General features: G+C 44.2%; 1 protein-coding gene across 5 annotated transcripts in view; it reads right to left on the bottom strand.

Moving 5' to 3' along the window:
- The window catches only part of Gng12 (G protein subunit gamma 12), a 123593-nt gene that overhangs the window by 58738 nt on the left and 49518 nt on the right, over positions 1-15337 (bottom strand). For 2 of the 5 annotated variants that reach the window (XM_063285384.1, NM_053661.1), the window contains exon 2: positions 11226-11278. The exons of the other annotated variants lie outside the window; for them this stretch is intronic. The gene's annotated coding sequence lies outside the window, so the exon portion shown is untranslated. The remainder of the gene's footprint in view (positions 1-11225; positions 11279-15337) is intronic. 5 annotated transcript variants of the gene reach the window in all.

The raw sequence follows: 15337 nt of genomic DNA, 5'->3' as shown, positions 1-15337 counted from the left end.
AGTGTTTGTTTTAGCCAGTGGTTGCTTCCAAGGTTCCTTTCTAATGCTTCCTCTGTGGAGCTTTTGGTCAACCACAGCTGCACTGGAGGCCTGAGAGTGAAGGCCTCCCTTCACGGAGGAGTGGTGGGACTTCATATCACAGAAGGTGCTTGGTGGCCATGAGTGACTTTGGCAGTAGTTCCACCCAAACTGGGCTGTTTTTCCTCCTTTAAAAGGGTCAAGAGTCCTCACTGAACATCTAGGTCTAGCCTCTACCTCCAGCCAAGAGCCAGTTGTAGGTTGGGGGTCGAGTGTTTGCATGCTGATAACCACACAGCAGGGCAAAGGAACAGGCCTGGAGGTGTGGCGACCGGGTTCTGCTATACTTACACTCAGATCCAAGGTTTGTAGGTTCTGAGTTTTACATTACCTTGAAAATCTTCTTTAAACAAAGAATACAAAATTACAGCCAGATCTGTTTATGTACACCTGTAATCAGATGATCTGGAAGTCAGGGATCACAAGTTTGAGGACAGTCTGGTCTACAGAGCAGACCCTGTGTCAAAAACAAAAAATAAATAACCAAATAATGCAAAATTTGTCAGGGCTCATGAGCTACAGGAACGGGAATGGTTGACTGCTGCTGCAAAATCTGAGACTTAGGAGGTAAACCACTGTTAGCTTGTTGTGGGCCCTGCTTGTGGAAAAGGTCGAGAAGTCAGACAAGGTATGCCCATAAACCTTTTGTTCCTCTACAGCCATTCAGAGTAGACAGACAGGTTTTTTTTGTCGTTGTTGTGTTAAAAAGGGTCTGTGGCCTAAAGTGTAAGGTAAATACTCACTAAATGTGTGGTAACCAACCGTTTAAAGTGGCCTGCTGAGTACCGCAGACCCATCCACTGCTTCCCTTTTTGCAACTGTCTAGTCATATTTTATCTTCCAAATAAAGGAAGGCTGTTGCTCAAAAGGTGCTGTCAAGACTGGCAGAAGCATGGGGTTCCTGCTCATCTGGTTTCTTATTCATTCACCAGAAGTGCACAGGCATGTGTTATAAAACAGACTACAAAATTAGCTCAGCCCAAAACAATGCGGCCTTCACACTGTATACACTGCCTGAATGTACTACAGGATAATGAGGCTGGAGCTCCGGCTACCTTGGACTGCCCTGAGGGGACTGTTGAAGTGAGGGCCTGCCTGCCTGCCCCATGAAGGCACCTTCCTGCCTAGCCCCTCTCTGTTCCTGTCTGTTCTCTGTGTTACCAGCACACGGTTCCAAGCCCCACTTCTTCCCCTTTTCTTCCCAAGAGAAGCCACAGTCTCTGCTCAGCTTCCTTTGGCATCTGTTCTTTTACTGAAAGAAGCAAAATAAACACCTGAACTTAGAGTAGTTAGCTAAGTATGGCTGCAAATATGTATTTCCCTAATCCTTATAAAAATATATATCAGCTGGTAGCAAAATCACTGTCTCATTTTAACAGTGAAATGAGATCTAAAAAAGGGAAAGCTGATTAATCAGGTCAGTGTGGCTGCTTTTTCTATGTACTAGTCTGGTAACCACAAGCTTCTCAATTGCCAATGCTCTTTCTCAAACAAAACGGACAGCAACTTTACACATACAGCGTCTTCATGATGCTGTTCATTGTTTATCGCAAGGAACAAAGCTTCAAATGCACGTCTATGCAGTGGAGCTGATAGCACGACAGGAAAACAACTGCCATCACAAACGCAGTGCAATGGTGTGTCATGCCTGTTCCAAGCACCGCAAGCTTTACTTAATCCTTTCCATGACACTAGACACCATTATCCCTATGAAAATGACCTGGTTACAGGTAGGAAGCCCTTACTGCCTAAGTACAGAGTTCTCACACTGTAGAGTGACTAATGAACTTCATAACACTATTTACCCATGTATGTCGGTGCATGTGTGGAGGTCAAAGGACAACGTTCAGGAATCAGTTCTCACCTCCTATGTGTGTTCTGGTAATAGAAGTTAGGTTACCAGTTTTGGCAGCCAGTGCCTAATCCACTGAGCCATCAATCCAGCCCAAGACAGTTATTTTTTTTTCAAAGCACATACATATTTTTGGTTACTCTCAAACTCCTGTTTGATTTAAATAATCTGATGAAGTGGTCTTCTTTAAAAATGACTTTACAAGATTTCAAAATGTCATGCTAGTCACATACACCTCGTACTAGCCAAGTAGAAATAATATAGAAACTGCAGAGGGCTGAGCACTGAGTACAGAGAGGGGCTTCAGTAAGTTCATCATGTGCAGTCTTCTTGTAGTGGGGTGGCCATATTATGCAAACCAGTTATTCCACGAACAGATGAAGCAATTGAGACTCAGCGTAAGTCACTGTTCAAGTGGTTAGTAACTGAAGAAGGCACAAACCTCTGGCCTCTTAGTCCAACATCCTCTTCCCTGCTTCAGAAGGTGCACTGTGGTGGTATGAAACAAAATGGCCCCCAAAGACTCATATATTTAAACACTTTTGTCTCCGTTTGGAGGCAGTTTGGGAAGAATTAGAAGTGCAGTCTTACTGGAGGAAGTGTGTCACTGGGGGTGGGCTATGGGGTTTTGAAACATAGCATTAAGTTGGCCCTCACTGTTTCCGGATGGGGTTAGGAATGTGAGCTCTCAGCTGCTGCCCCAGACACCCGTCACCTGTTTCCTCGGCTCTGCCATCATCAACTATTACCACCCTTAAAGTATAAACCCGACATGGACTCTTCCTTCAGTAAGTTGCATTTGTCATGGGGTTTTAACACAGCAACTGAAAAGTAACTCAGACAGACATAAGCAGCATGTTTTAGTAAGAGTGTATGAAGTATTTCGTGTCTGTACTCAGGTCTTCAAATGGTGATGTGGAAACCACCAGAGGTTTTCAGGCTAGGAGAAGTAGCCAAGCAATTGAGGACTTCGGTTCTTCTTTCTGAGCTCCTGACTCCCAGAATCCCCTGGGCATGTAGCTCATGTGGGTCTGTAGGAGGGAGTTGGAGAACTATATCCTGTGTCATCTTCCATCAACAGCCATGAAATATAACTTGATTCACTGTTAGAATGTTATAAGGTTCAAAATGCCTTTAATATATTGTGAGATCATTGTGCCACGAGTGACTCTAACTTTAGCTGACCTGAAAACCTTAGTAACGTGTCACTTACTGGACTGAACTGCTCCCTTCATTGTAGCGAGGTGAGTATACAAAACTGTGATCCCAGTACTAAGAAAGCTAAGGCCACAAATTCAAAGCTGAACTCTAAGTGCTTTGCCTAGAGAATGAGAAGCAGTGGCTGGTTCCTAAGAACAAGATTTGGGGTGATGAAGCAGACCAATGGGAAGAGAAAAGAGAATAAGAGTTGGGGATAGGGCTGCATAGGAACAAGGCCTAATACTAATAAATAAATATAATAAATAATAATAAAATGGACTATTTTGTAAGCTGATGAGACAGGTAGAAAGGACTGTTTCTGCAGCAAAAGGGTCTCTTCTTTCAGTGAAGAGTTGGAACATTCCACGAAGCTTGATTTTGAGGAACTGATAAGTTCTGTGCAGAGTCCTCATCAAAACACCCTCATGATGTGCAGCAAATCATCTCTCTGATCAAGATACACTCAGGGTGCTGAGCATAAGAAATGGTGACTGAGCAGTTTCCACAGAGGCACTAGATTTCCCTAGGGTTACATCAAGTGTACTGTGGTATGAGGGCAATGAAACCTAACCAGGGACATCAGTCAAAAGCTGTCATGTGCTCCCTGAGAACAGGGTACCTGAGACTTACTTTAGAACCTTTCTGCACAAATGAGGTGTCTCATGGTACACACATACACATACACACACACACACACACACACACACACACACACACACACACACACACACACACCCCTTTTACCTGGAAATGCAGAATGGGGTAAAGACCCCCTTTTAGGTTTCTGGAGAGGAGTTTCCTGTCCTGGATCAGAGCTGACTTAATATAACATGATATTATAGTGGAAGTTTCCACTAATGCAAGAAGATATGACAGATAAGAAATTCCAAAGGAAGAATTAGATAGATCATAGCATGGAAATTTCTAAGAAGTCAACCTAGTCAGTTCTAGGAGCCATAACAAGGGTATAAACAAAACAGGGAAGTGGAAATAGAAAACACTATTGGAGAAAGATTTCTTGAAAATGTTGTGATTTCTACAACCCCAAGGAGGTGGGGACAGGAGGGTTGTCTCTGGAGACAAGTTCAGAGAGGCTACTTTTAAAAGCAGCTTCTGCCCAAATCTCTGGACAATGGTATAATATCTACCCAAGGGAACCAAATGTGAGAGGGATTGTTCAAAACATCAGAGTAAACGGCTCTCTCCTCCTCAACACAAGTAAGGGAACACATGCATCTTGAGCTCTAGAAGGCAGCCTGAGTGTCCCTTATATGACAGATGAGAGAGAGGACTAGAAACCAGAAGCTATGTCCAGAAACCAGTACTACAGGATCATGGAAGGCACAGAGGCTCAGTGGGGAGTCTTAGACAAAGCTACACAAGAATCCAATGACAAGGTCAAATTTCTCCATTAGCCTGTTGTAGTGTGACTTTTTCTCCCTCCAGACATGACACATCAGCTCATGCATGCCATCTTCAAGTAGACAATTCTTGGTCATGTACCAAGAACCATTAATCAGAAAAACAAAACAGCAGTAACTAGGTCTATGGTAATGGTAATACAGTTACTGACTGTGCCCTAGTAGAGAGAAAGAGCCAGTCACAAGATCATCTTTCCTATTCTCCACATTCCCACTTTCAGAGGAAAGGGTCTTGAGAGATGCTGGAGAATACGGAAGTGGAAGGATATTTGAAACAGGCCCCATGAGGTGGTTATCCATTATGAGGTGGGAATTTTCAGTGATGCAGCTGTCTGGGCTCACCTGCTGTTGAGAGTCTGTTCCAGTCTAGGTTACCTACATTATGTAGAAGGTTTTCAGATGGGCCTTGCCCCAGAGACTGTGTTCTTTTAAACAGCTTTTGACACTACTTTGAGGACGGAAGGTGACTCTGTACTTGAGTAGTCACAAGAGCAGAACCATGTGGCCAGCAGCAGCCACTGATAACTTATTCCTGGAAGTAGGGGGGTGCCACCCTATAAACTTATCAGAGTAAATGGAGACTATAGGGAGCCATGGGCATACTAAAATTCTATCAAGAAAAACAGGTCCAAATACCAGACCAAAGGAAGACTAGAACTCTCTAACTTGGACACTACCAAGCAGTGTTTATAGCAATAGTCTCAGTGGCCTGTCAACTTACCACCTCATGTGTGCATCAAGGACCAACAGGCAAAGGACTTCACACTGTCCTTTCAGCCTGACTTGGGCCCCACTTTTGCCAACAACCTTCTTCCACTGATACCTGCCCTTCCTCCTGCAAGGCTATGTGGCCCTGGTCCTCGACAACTATAACGGTGATACTCATTACTGCTGCTGCTTCAGCTTCTTTGCAGCTTGGTTTGGTTATCTTATCTAGAGAGACTTGTGTATCCCTGTCACTTTCCCAGCTTTGGTTTCTGAAGCTCCTTAAACTTCCTGTCACTTTAATCTTATGGAGTCACTGTAGAACCTACACATATGCATGAACATAGTATGTGATCAGAGATTTAGTATTAGTAATTAAGATTCAAATAAAAGAATCAGAGTTTGCTTCATTGAAAACTACCATACCTATACATTTATTGTATTCAAGAAATTGTGACACTGTGGAAAGACACAAATGAGTTAGTTGTCTGTTCTGACAGGGGACATTCAGGATAATCATTCTCCTGAAAGCAGCACTGCCCCCAAGCTCTGTAAATAAGCTTAAAAAAACACTGATTTTCTGAGTTGGATTTTGATGGAATTGCATTTTGGTTAAGGTTGTTGTACTAACTGGGTGAACTTCCCAGGAAAAGTCAACACAGTACAGTCCTTTGAGTTCTCCTAACTGTGGTACACAGAGAGATACAAAGGTAAGCAGCTAGAAGAGGAGTTAGCCTTCCCTAGAGAGTACTGCAAATTTTTAAATGTGTGTGTGTGTGTGTGTGTGTGTGTTCGGTGGTGGAGTATGAACGTCACTTAGTCCCTTAAACAATTCTCTAAGATTTGTTTCTATCCAATCTGACAGATAAGGAAACTGGCTTAGAGACAAGCAGCATGCCCAGGATCACACAGTGATCTGCGCATTCTTGTTGGAATAGGTGTGGCTTTGTTGTAGGAAGTGTATCTCAGTTACTTCCTGCTGCCTGTGGACTGTGATACAGAATTCTCAGCTCCTTTCCTCAGCACCATGTCTGCCTGCATGCCACCACCAGGCTTCCCACCATGACAATAATGGACTGAACTTTAAGCCAGACCCAATTAAATGTTTTCCTTTATAAGAGTTGCCATGGTCATGGTATTTCCTAACAGAAACAAAACCCTAACTAAGTCAGTGCGGATCTGGAATAGACTGGGAAACCAACAAACCATATGATTTTAGCAGTGTCTTCCAATGTTGGGGCTTTGATCCTACCCCCTGTGCATGGAAAGATGAAGATGGGGCCTACCAGAACAATCAGATGTAAGAAGAACAAGAGTGCTTCCAGAATGGTGGCTGGAAGGTGCTGGTCCCAGCAGGATATACTGTGACAGATCTGAGGTTCTTGGAGTTGTTAGTCATGCAGAAATATGCAGCTCAGATAATGCACATAAAGTATTTAGCAGAACCTGACATTAGGTAAATGGCAGCTATGACTGTGAAAACCTTATACATAAAGCTGGGAAACTCAATGTATAATTTAAGGCAAAATGCTCAGCCACTGACATCACTGTCTGTTCCACAAGCAGCCATGTTTATAATGGACACTAAACTTCAATAGGTGAGCCAAGAACAGAGGCTAATGCCAGACACTAAACTAGCCAAATTGAAAACAGCCACAGTTGAGTCAAACAATGGTTTATCAGCAGGCTCCAGTGAGAGACTGAAGGAACATAAGATCCCTCATGCACATGGTTTTGTAAATTACAGAAGTCTGCAGATCACTGCTGCTCAACCACTGCATCCAGAAACCAAGTACTCTATGGCTCCTTGGGATGCAACATGAAGTCCTCAACCCAGGAGCTTCCCACCAAACCCAAAGTACGGCCACTCACTCTCATCCCTGCTCACTGTTGGTGGCCTGGTCACAACAGAGCCAAGGCTACATCTAATTTTCAACCTTCCAAGTTTAACTGACTCCAAATTATGAAATTTCTAAATCAGACCACTGTGGTACTTAGAGATTTTGTCTGCCTGCTATCTTTACCCCCACCCTTCCTGCTGTGAAAACTCTTTTTTTTCCCCCCAGCATAGGCACTCATCTCTGGTATTAGTGGACTTGCCTTCTGTCATAGGACATATGAACAGCATATAGTCAAAGAGATGCTGCTTGCTGTCGACTGCCCACTTGTGATCATGCTGAGTCCAACAGGCTATCCAAACCAGGCCAGTGAAAATACTTCTTTGGTACTACTTTTGGAATTACAGCTGAAGAGTTACTTTCGTTAAGATACAAGCTGCAAGAATGGCGGCTGACAGTCATGGTTACAGATGCCACCGTGGTGTGGCTAAAGGAATGTGGTGCATAGATGGGCGTGACACTGATGGAACTAAGGTGGGAGGAGAACAGGACAGAGAATATAAATGGCTGGATGAAGGCCTCTGAGTCCCTCGACACAACCATGCAGGACAAACACGTCAGCCACATAAGTCAGTAACTGAGTATACGTTGTTCTGTTGATGATGAGCAAAATAACTGCAACCAATAAACCTCATTTAAGAGAAAACAAAGTCACAGAGGAAAGTTCCTTCCACGAATAGTCCAGTCCCTATAGAATTCTGGAAGCCTTTCTAGAAACAATCTTAACTGAATTAAAATCACTTCTCTGAATGAAATTCGCATAGTAAGTCTAGCCACCAGTGATTGATAATTTTAACACCAGACCTTTTCCAGGGACAGGAAGATCTAGATATTCTGAAGAACATAAAAGAAACCCCCCCCTTACACACAAATCACCAATGGTACACATGAGAGCATGGGGTGATGTGACACCTGTAATCCTGGCACTCAGGAGGCTGAGGCAGGAGGATTTTTTAATTTCAGGTCAGCCAGGGCTAAACAGTGAGACTGACACTATCCCAGGAAAAAGCTTGCTCTGTCAATGGATGGGGAGTGTTACAGGAAATCTGTACGTAGGCAGACAGCATGGTGCTTGCAGAGAACATCCCCTAATTACCACTGACGCTGTTCTATTGGAGCTCCCATTTCTACCACTTCCACTCAACTTCCCAGTCACTGCCTGTTCCTCTCCCACTACTATGTAGGAACTTCCCCTTGTCAAACTACTGAATAGTCACAGATGCAGAGCAACTGATGTCTTTCAGTTCTACTTACAGTGTATACAGCCCTTTTATACACAACCTTTTTGTTTTCTTTGTTTCTGGAAAGTTTTAAGTATCATCCCCTCTTTCCAGACAAGAAAACTGCAGCTCAGAAAGGTAGTTTTTTAATGGAGCTGTGCTTAAACCCAAGCTTTTCCTAAGTTTCTTGTTCTTGGATTACCAAGCTGTGGCAAACCACACAGGTTGCCAGCTGTGAAGCATCACTTGATTCCTGAGGTCTTCCCCAAGCCTGATGAATTAAAGCAACAGGGACCTGTGGTGCCTCCTGCGACTGTGATGAGCTGGGGTGGTGCGAATGGGCCCAGGGCTGTGCTACTTTCTGCTTAAGCAAGTATCTGTTAGACTTTGTGCCTATGCTGTTGGGCCACAGGGAAGGCACGTGGAAATTTATGCTTTCAAAGAGCCAACAAAGCCCTCCCACCCCCACCCCCAAAAAGAGTAGAGTAAGCACGGTGAAAAAAGTGGACATGCTTGGCTTGTAAGGAGGCTGGAGCAGGTGAGATCGCAGATGGCTGAAACAAGGCAGGACTGGGCCTTAAAAACAAAGACAAAAACAAGGCTCTTCGGATGGAGGGGAGAAAGCAGAATGAAATAAGATACGTTGTTATGTGATGGTGAACAGATTAACCTTACCGTCACCCTCCACCCCCCCCCCAAAAAAGCATAGGGGTGAGGGAAATGGCTCAGTAGGTAAACACTAGCTGTGCAAGCTTGATGACCCATATTCAATCCTCAGTCCCCGTGTCAGACACCAGCGTGGTGGCATTGTGCTTGTAGTCCCAACACTGGAGATGCAGGCAGTCAGACCTCTGGGCTTGCTGGCCATCAAGGCTAGCCTAATTGGCCAACTACAGGTCTGGCTTGGAGAGGTGGGGGGGAGAACGGACACGGACATGGGGGAAGGGCACGGGACCAAAGCAAAAGACAGGGTCAGTGGCTCCTGAGGAATGACGGTCATGGTTTACCTCTGGCTCAGACACAAATACCACACACAAAGAATAAAGAGAATGGTAAGACGTGAGCAAGAGAAGATAGTGCATTTAGGAAGGGACAGCAGAGAAGTCAGAGATGCCTTGGCTGCTGTGAGGCGGAGTGGAGAAGGTGGGAGTGGTTTGTGAGCAGAGCAGGGGACAGCCTCAAGGACAGTTAATGTGGCACCAAAGAGGAGAGACTCTATCCATGGGCAGGCATTATAAACACTTCAGCCAACAGCCACATGACAAACAAAACAAAGCCTCATTCACCTGGATGTTATTCATGAATGATCTCAGCTCAAACCAGAAATCACATAACTGAGCTGAGGCCAAAACAACCCCCCTCCCCCCACCCCCCACAGAATTTGAAAATAAACAACTGCTATTTGAGGAGTAAATTTGGGGTGGCTTATTATAGAGCAAAAGCTAAACACCACAGCCAGTCTACAGCTGCAAGACCAGGAAGTGATACCATATTAATCCTCAGATGCTTTTCATTTGGGAAAAAAAAACAAGGCAAGTGATTTCTACCACTGAGGTACTGACTGTACAGCAGTCGGTCACACTGAGGTTAGAGGAGAGAGAATACAACGCACTAATTATGGCCTGGGGCTGAAGAGGTGGCTCAGAGGGTAGAGCATTGGCTGCTCTTCAGAGGATCTGAGGATCGGGCTCAGTCACCAACACTCAGATGGTGACTCACAACCATCTCCTCTGGTCTCTGCATCGATGTGCATACACCTCCACACATGCATGCACACAATGAAGAATTGTAAAAAAGGAACATTAAAGTGAGTACAGCCTCAGTCAGAATTCCACTTCCCATCTGACACTGGCACCTTTGCTAAAGGTCATGTTGAAGCAACTCTACTCCAGGACAGCAGGACAGTCTTTAGGAGTCAGGATGGCTGAAGACATCAAGACTAAAACCAAGAACTACAACACCCCCCCCCCCCCACCTTGACAGCTGCCTCCCAAACCAGAACCAGACTAGGGACTGCTGGCAGAACTACTTGGACTTCCACTGTGAGAAAGCAAAGTGCAAAGGGGAGATATCTCTATGTGTGAGTGGTACCAGCGTGTGTATAAGTGCCCTGTATCATGAGCCACTGGACCCCATGAGAATGGAGTTACCACTGGTTGTGGGCCACCATTTTGTTGTTGGAATCAAACCTGGATCCTCTGCAAAAACAAGTGTTCTTAACCACTGAGCCATCTTACCAGCTACCTTGGTCTCAGACTGCAATGACTGCATTGCAGAAGGCACATTTCCTGGGAAGATCCAACTAGGCTCTGCCCACTTCTCCTCTGTTCTTTGACCTTCTCCCCAGAGAGATGATGGTCCCTACCCTGGGACCCTGAATCATAATGCAATTACTAATAAAAACTCACTGGAAAAGTTTCAAAGAAAAATGTGTGGTAGCTGGGCACCCATTTTCCCTACAACATACTTCAAGGCAAAGTTTGAATTCTTCAGCCAAGCAAGACTTTGGTGTTTTGAATACTGTATGAAACAAGAAGAATATCAATATGGACCTGGAAAGTGTTTCATTATACAGAGGTTTTAGTTTAATAGCTTCTGGCATGTATCACGAATCCACTCCTTCCTCAATTCTTTGCAAAACCACCCCCAAAACAAAAAGCAAACCAAAACCAAACCAAACCAAAACCTCACTATTTTTTAAGGCATGGAAAATTAATAAATCATTCATAGAAAAAATATGCAAATAAATATTCAGTAATTTTTTAGGGATGTGTTTGACTAAAAATGTGACTAGCCTTTTAAAAGCAACTGCACATAGCCACTTTGTTTGAATAATGAATGAAGACCTTACCAGCAAGGCTTTGTGTGGGCCAGTGCCTCCAGGTTTTAAATGGTAGGGTGAATCTGAAAGAGAATTAAACACATTCCAGGAGTAAATGACAAGTGGAAAGGATCTGCTTTCATCCCAAGTGACTATGTAATGCCTCGCGACTATTTATTCTTTTAGTTACAGATTAACAAAGTTTGTTCCTGGCTCCTGCTAGAGTAGAGAGTGAATTTTTCCCTACATACTTCAACTTCCTGATTCAGAAGGCATTCTGCATCTGCCTCTGAGAGGCTGGATGGCTGAAGCCAGCATAACTATAAATGGTAGTGTTTTCATCCAAACTCTTCAAGTGAGCAAAGCCTCCTCGGTTGTCACTCTCGCTCTGGTCCCACAACCCCCTTCTGCTAGGATTAAGCCTAACTTGAAGGATAGTAGGAGGGATGTGCCAGGCTTTCTAATGCAGTCACCTGAGCATGTAAATAACAAAATTTTGCTTTATTGTTAATGACGAGCCCCTAAAGAAATATAATACAAGCTATATCAAAAAATAAAAAGTGGACCCAAAGACTATACATGGACTGATCCTGGGCTACAACTGCACAGGTAGCGATGAATAGTCTAGTAAAAGCACCAGTGGAAGTGGAAGCCCTTGGTCCTGCCAAGACTGAACCCCAAGAAAATGAGATTGTTGGGGGAGGGTGGAAATGGGGGGAGGGTGGGGAGGGGAACACCCATATAGAAGGGGAGGGGGAGAGGTTGGGGGTTGGTGGCCTGGAAACCAGGAAAGGGAATAACAATTGAAATGTAAATAAGAAATACCCAGTTTAATAAAGATGGAGGAAAAAATATAAAAAGTAGATGAAAGCCTTCACAAGAGATTTGAATGGTTAAAAATACTATTGCAACATGAAGTCCACATAGGACCTAAAGATATTTTACATTTCTTCATTTAAATAAACCTTGTGTATTTATTGAGGTTTATAGCATGATATTATGAGATAATGGTACACATAGAGAAATGGTCTCCACAGCAGCACTGATTAGCCCCATATCTCTCTTATTTTCTTTGTAAGAAGAAAAGCTCAAATCCTCCCTACACATTACTCACCTTAGCCCGTGTTTGCAGCTTCTGTTTCCTCACCTAACATCTGCTTCTTTGTGCCCTTTGACCTGCAGCTGTCCAATTCTTCCCCTGCTTGACTGTCAAAACTAAACTGTCAAGATCCTATACCTCTCAGCCCAGACTAGCCACAACAGCCACATGACAGCCAATAGGTTGCACATAGAACAGAATAAATTGAGAAAAATATTCTCAGTGTGTGTGTGTGTGTGTGTGTGTGTGTGTGTGTGTGTGTGTGTGTGTGTCTGAGGGGGGAGGGGGGAGGGAGGGAGGAGGGAGGGGGACGGAGGGAGGGAGGGGGAGAGAGAGAGAGAAAGAATGCATATCAATGTACGGCATATGCATGCACATGCATGTACATAGGTATGAGGTACACCCATGCATACATGTGTTGATATCAGAGGAGATGTGATATGTCTTCCTCTATTGCTCTCCATCCTACTTTTATTTTCTGTATATGAGTGTTTTGGCTGCATCTATATGTGTACCGTGGCATCCTTGTCAGGAGCAGCAAATGCTCTTTAACCTCTGGCCAGCGCTCCAGCTCTTCCTCCATATTTTTTGAGATAAGGTTTCTCACTAAATCTTAAGGTTACCCTTGCAGCTAAACTATTTTGCAAGTGAGCCCCTGGAATCTGCTTGTCTTTGCCCTACAATACTAGGGTAACAAATGTGTGCCCTGCACTGAAGTTTTACATGGTGCTGGTAACCTGAACTCAGGGCTTCAAGCTTGGGCAGCAAAGACTTTGATCCACTGAGACATTTCCCCAGCTGCCAAAATGGAGATGCCAGTCACTATTTCCTTCTCGAAATAATCCATCACTACTTATCTTAGCAGAAGTCAGTTTCAGCACTGTCCAGGTGCCTGTAGGATCTGCCCTTTTTCTTTTACTTCCACTAATCCTCAAGGCAGCTTTTTCTGGGAAGTGTGTAACAAGGCACGGTGAAGGCACGGAAACACGGTGAGACTGCAAGCCTGGCCTATGGCTTTCAGAGGGTGGCAGGGTCTGCCTCCAGAGTCCATACTTGTAATACAACTACGCTCAATTAAATTGGAACATTTCCAAATAAGATGTTCCTTTCATTTTAACTATAAGCATTAATTATCAAAATCAGTTTTCATGATAACATGGTTAGATAGGAACAGTAATGACAGATGAAGAGTTACTTTATGCTTAAACATTGAAAACAATTTGACTTGGGAACATGAAAACCAAAAACAGGCCTGGAGTCCAGTAGAGCGCAAGGAGTCTGGCATCCGCTTGAATGAGGAGGAAGGGGAGGAAGGGAGGATCATGTGGGATCTACAGAGCACCTTGTACCTGTCAATGTCTCAGCAAAAGGCCCATACTTTATCACTGTGGAGAAAGTCACAATATCTATGTATCTGTTCTAGCAGCAGAAGGGAGTTAAGGCAGAAAGAATAAAACAGAAAAGAATAAAAAAAAATCACATCCTTTTATTTTATTAATGCATGGGCAGAAATGAAGTGAAACTTAGACCTACAGGGGGAACTGGCCAGCCCAGCCTCGGCACCTCACAGCCTGCGGGCTGGGCGGCGGCACTGTTGTTCAGAGACACACCCAAACCTGCAAGAAGACTCACAGGACCTCCCATCTGCCTCATTCCCCACAGGCATGCTACTTGGAGTCATCCAGACCTCCCTGTCAACCAGCCCACCGAGAACTGCGGTAGCATTTTTTTCTCAGCTAACACACAGCAGACAGCGGATACCGGATACCGTAAGAGCTGGTCTTTATGGAGCAAGCTCCTTTAATGCTGTTAGTAATTCAGTGAGTCACCCTTTATTGCCCCATTTAGCAGGTGGGTAGGTACACAGACATAGCTAAGTCAGTAGCCTAAGGTTACACGACTCTTAGGTAACAGCAGCAGATGGTGAAGTCAGACAGTCTGCTTCCAGAGCCTGTGCTCTAACAGCTACACTGAACAGCACCAACTTGGTCCACTGCCCTCCTCACCATCTTTACACCTACTGTCACCGAAGCTCTTAGGCTTTAGTGTGTGATTTGCTGGTCTCTCTGCAGACTTTTACAGAATCCTGGAAGGTTGAGAACCACCTCTATACCTCATCTCTGGGTCTCCAAGACCTAAGATGTTCAGCATACAGTGGGTGCTCAATAAAGACACACATGGAAAAGTGGCACTCTGCAAGGACAGGACACAAGGCCTCATTAGAACACATCAGAGTAGAGTCTCTGGTTATATGTACTTCAACAAAGAAAGTGTTATCTTTGTCTTTTAGGGTTTTTTTTTTTTTTTTTTTTGTTTTGTTTTGTTTTTCTTTTCTTTTTTTCGGAGCTGGGGACCGAACCCAGGACCTTGCCCTTGCTAGGCAAGCGCCCTACCGCTGAGCTAAATCCCCAACCCCTATCTTTGTCTTTTAAATCCAGCTATTAGCAAGTACCATTACTTCCTACTTCAATACAGGAACATAAACAACGAGTTTCACTGACTTAATCACATCTCCAAGATATTCATCACTTTGATTCTACCTTGCATACGGATCATGTGTACACGCATGTGTCTGCTTGTGTGTGAAGGCCAAAGCACAACTTGGGGGTTGTTCCTTAGGGACCATTCACCTGTTTTTGAGACAGAGTCTCTTTCTGACCTAGAACTCCCCACGAAGGCCAGGCTGACAGCCAGTGAGGACCAGGGACTGTTACTCTCTGTGTAGCACTTGGATTACCGTGTGCTACTACAGCTACCTTTTATATACAGGTGCTTGGGCTAGTATTCAGCCCTTAAACTTGCAAAGCAACTAGTTTACTGACTAGCTACCTTCCTGGCCTCTACAAATGGGTCTTACATGGAAAGCATGCCTAAGTAGTAGCATACAATGGCTTTGGCTGGAGAAAAGAGACCCATGATGAGAATTCTCCTTGTTTGCCAGGAAATGGCCTACAGTTCTATGACATCTTTTTAAACTCCTCCTGGATGACCACAGAAAGGAACTTTGTATAAGGACATGGTCCTTTAGCAGTAGAAAAGGAAG

Source organism: Rattus norvegicus, chromosome 4 (genome assembly GCF_036323735.1).
Source record: "Rattus norvegicus strain BN/NHsdMcwi chromosome 4, GRCr8, whole genome shotgun sequence".
Taxonomy (NCBI): Eukaryota; Metazoa; Chordata; class Mammalia; order Rodentia; family Muridae; genus Rattus; species Rattus norvegicus.
The sequence above is the reverse complement of the archived record's forward strand: the minus strand, read 5'-3'. Positions and strand labels throughout refer to the sequence as shown.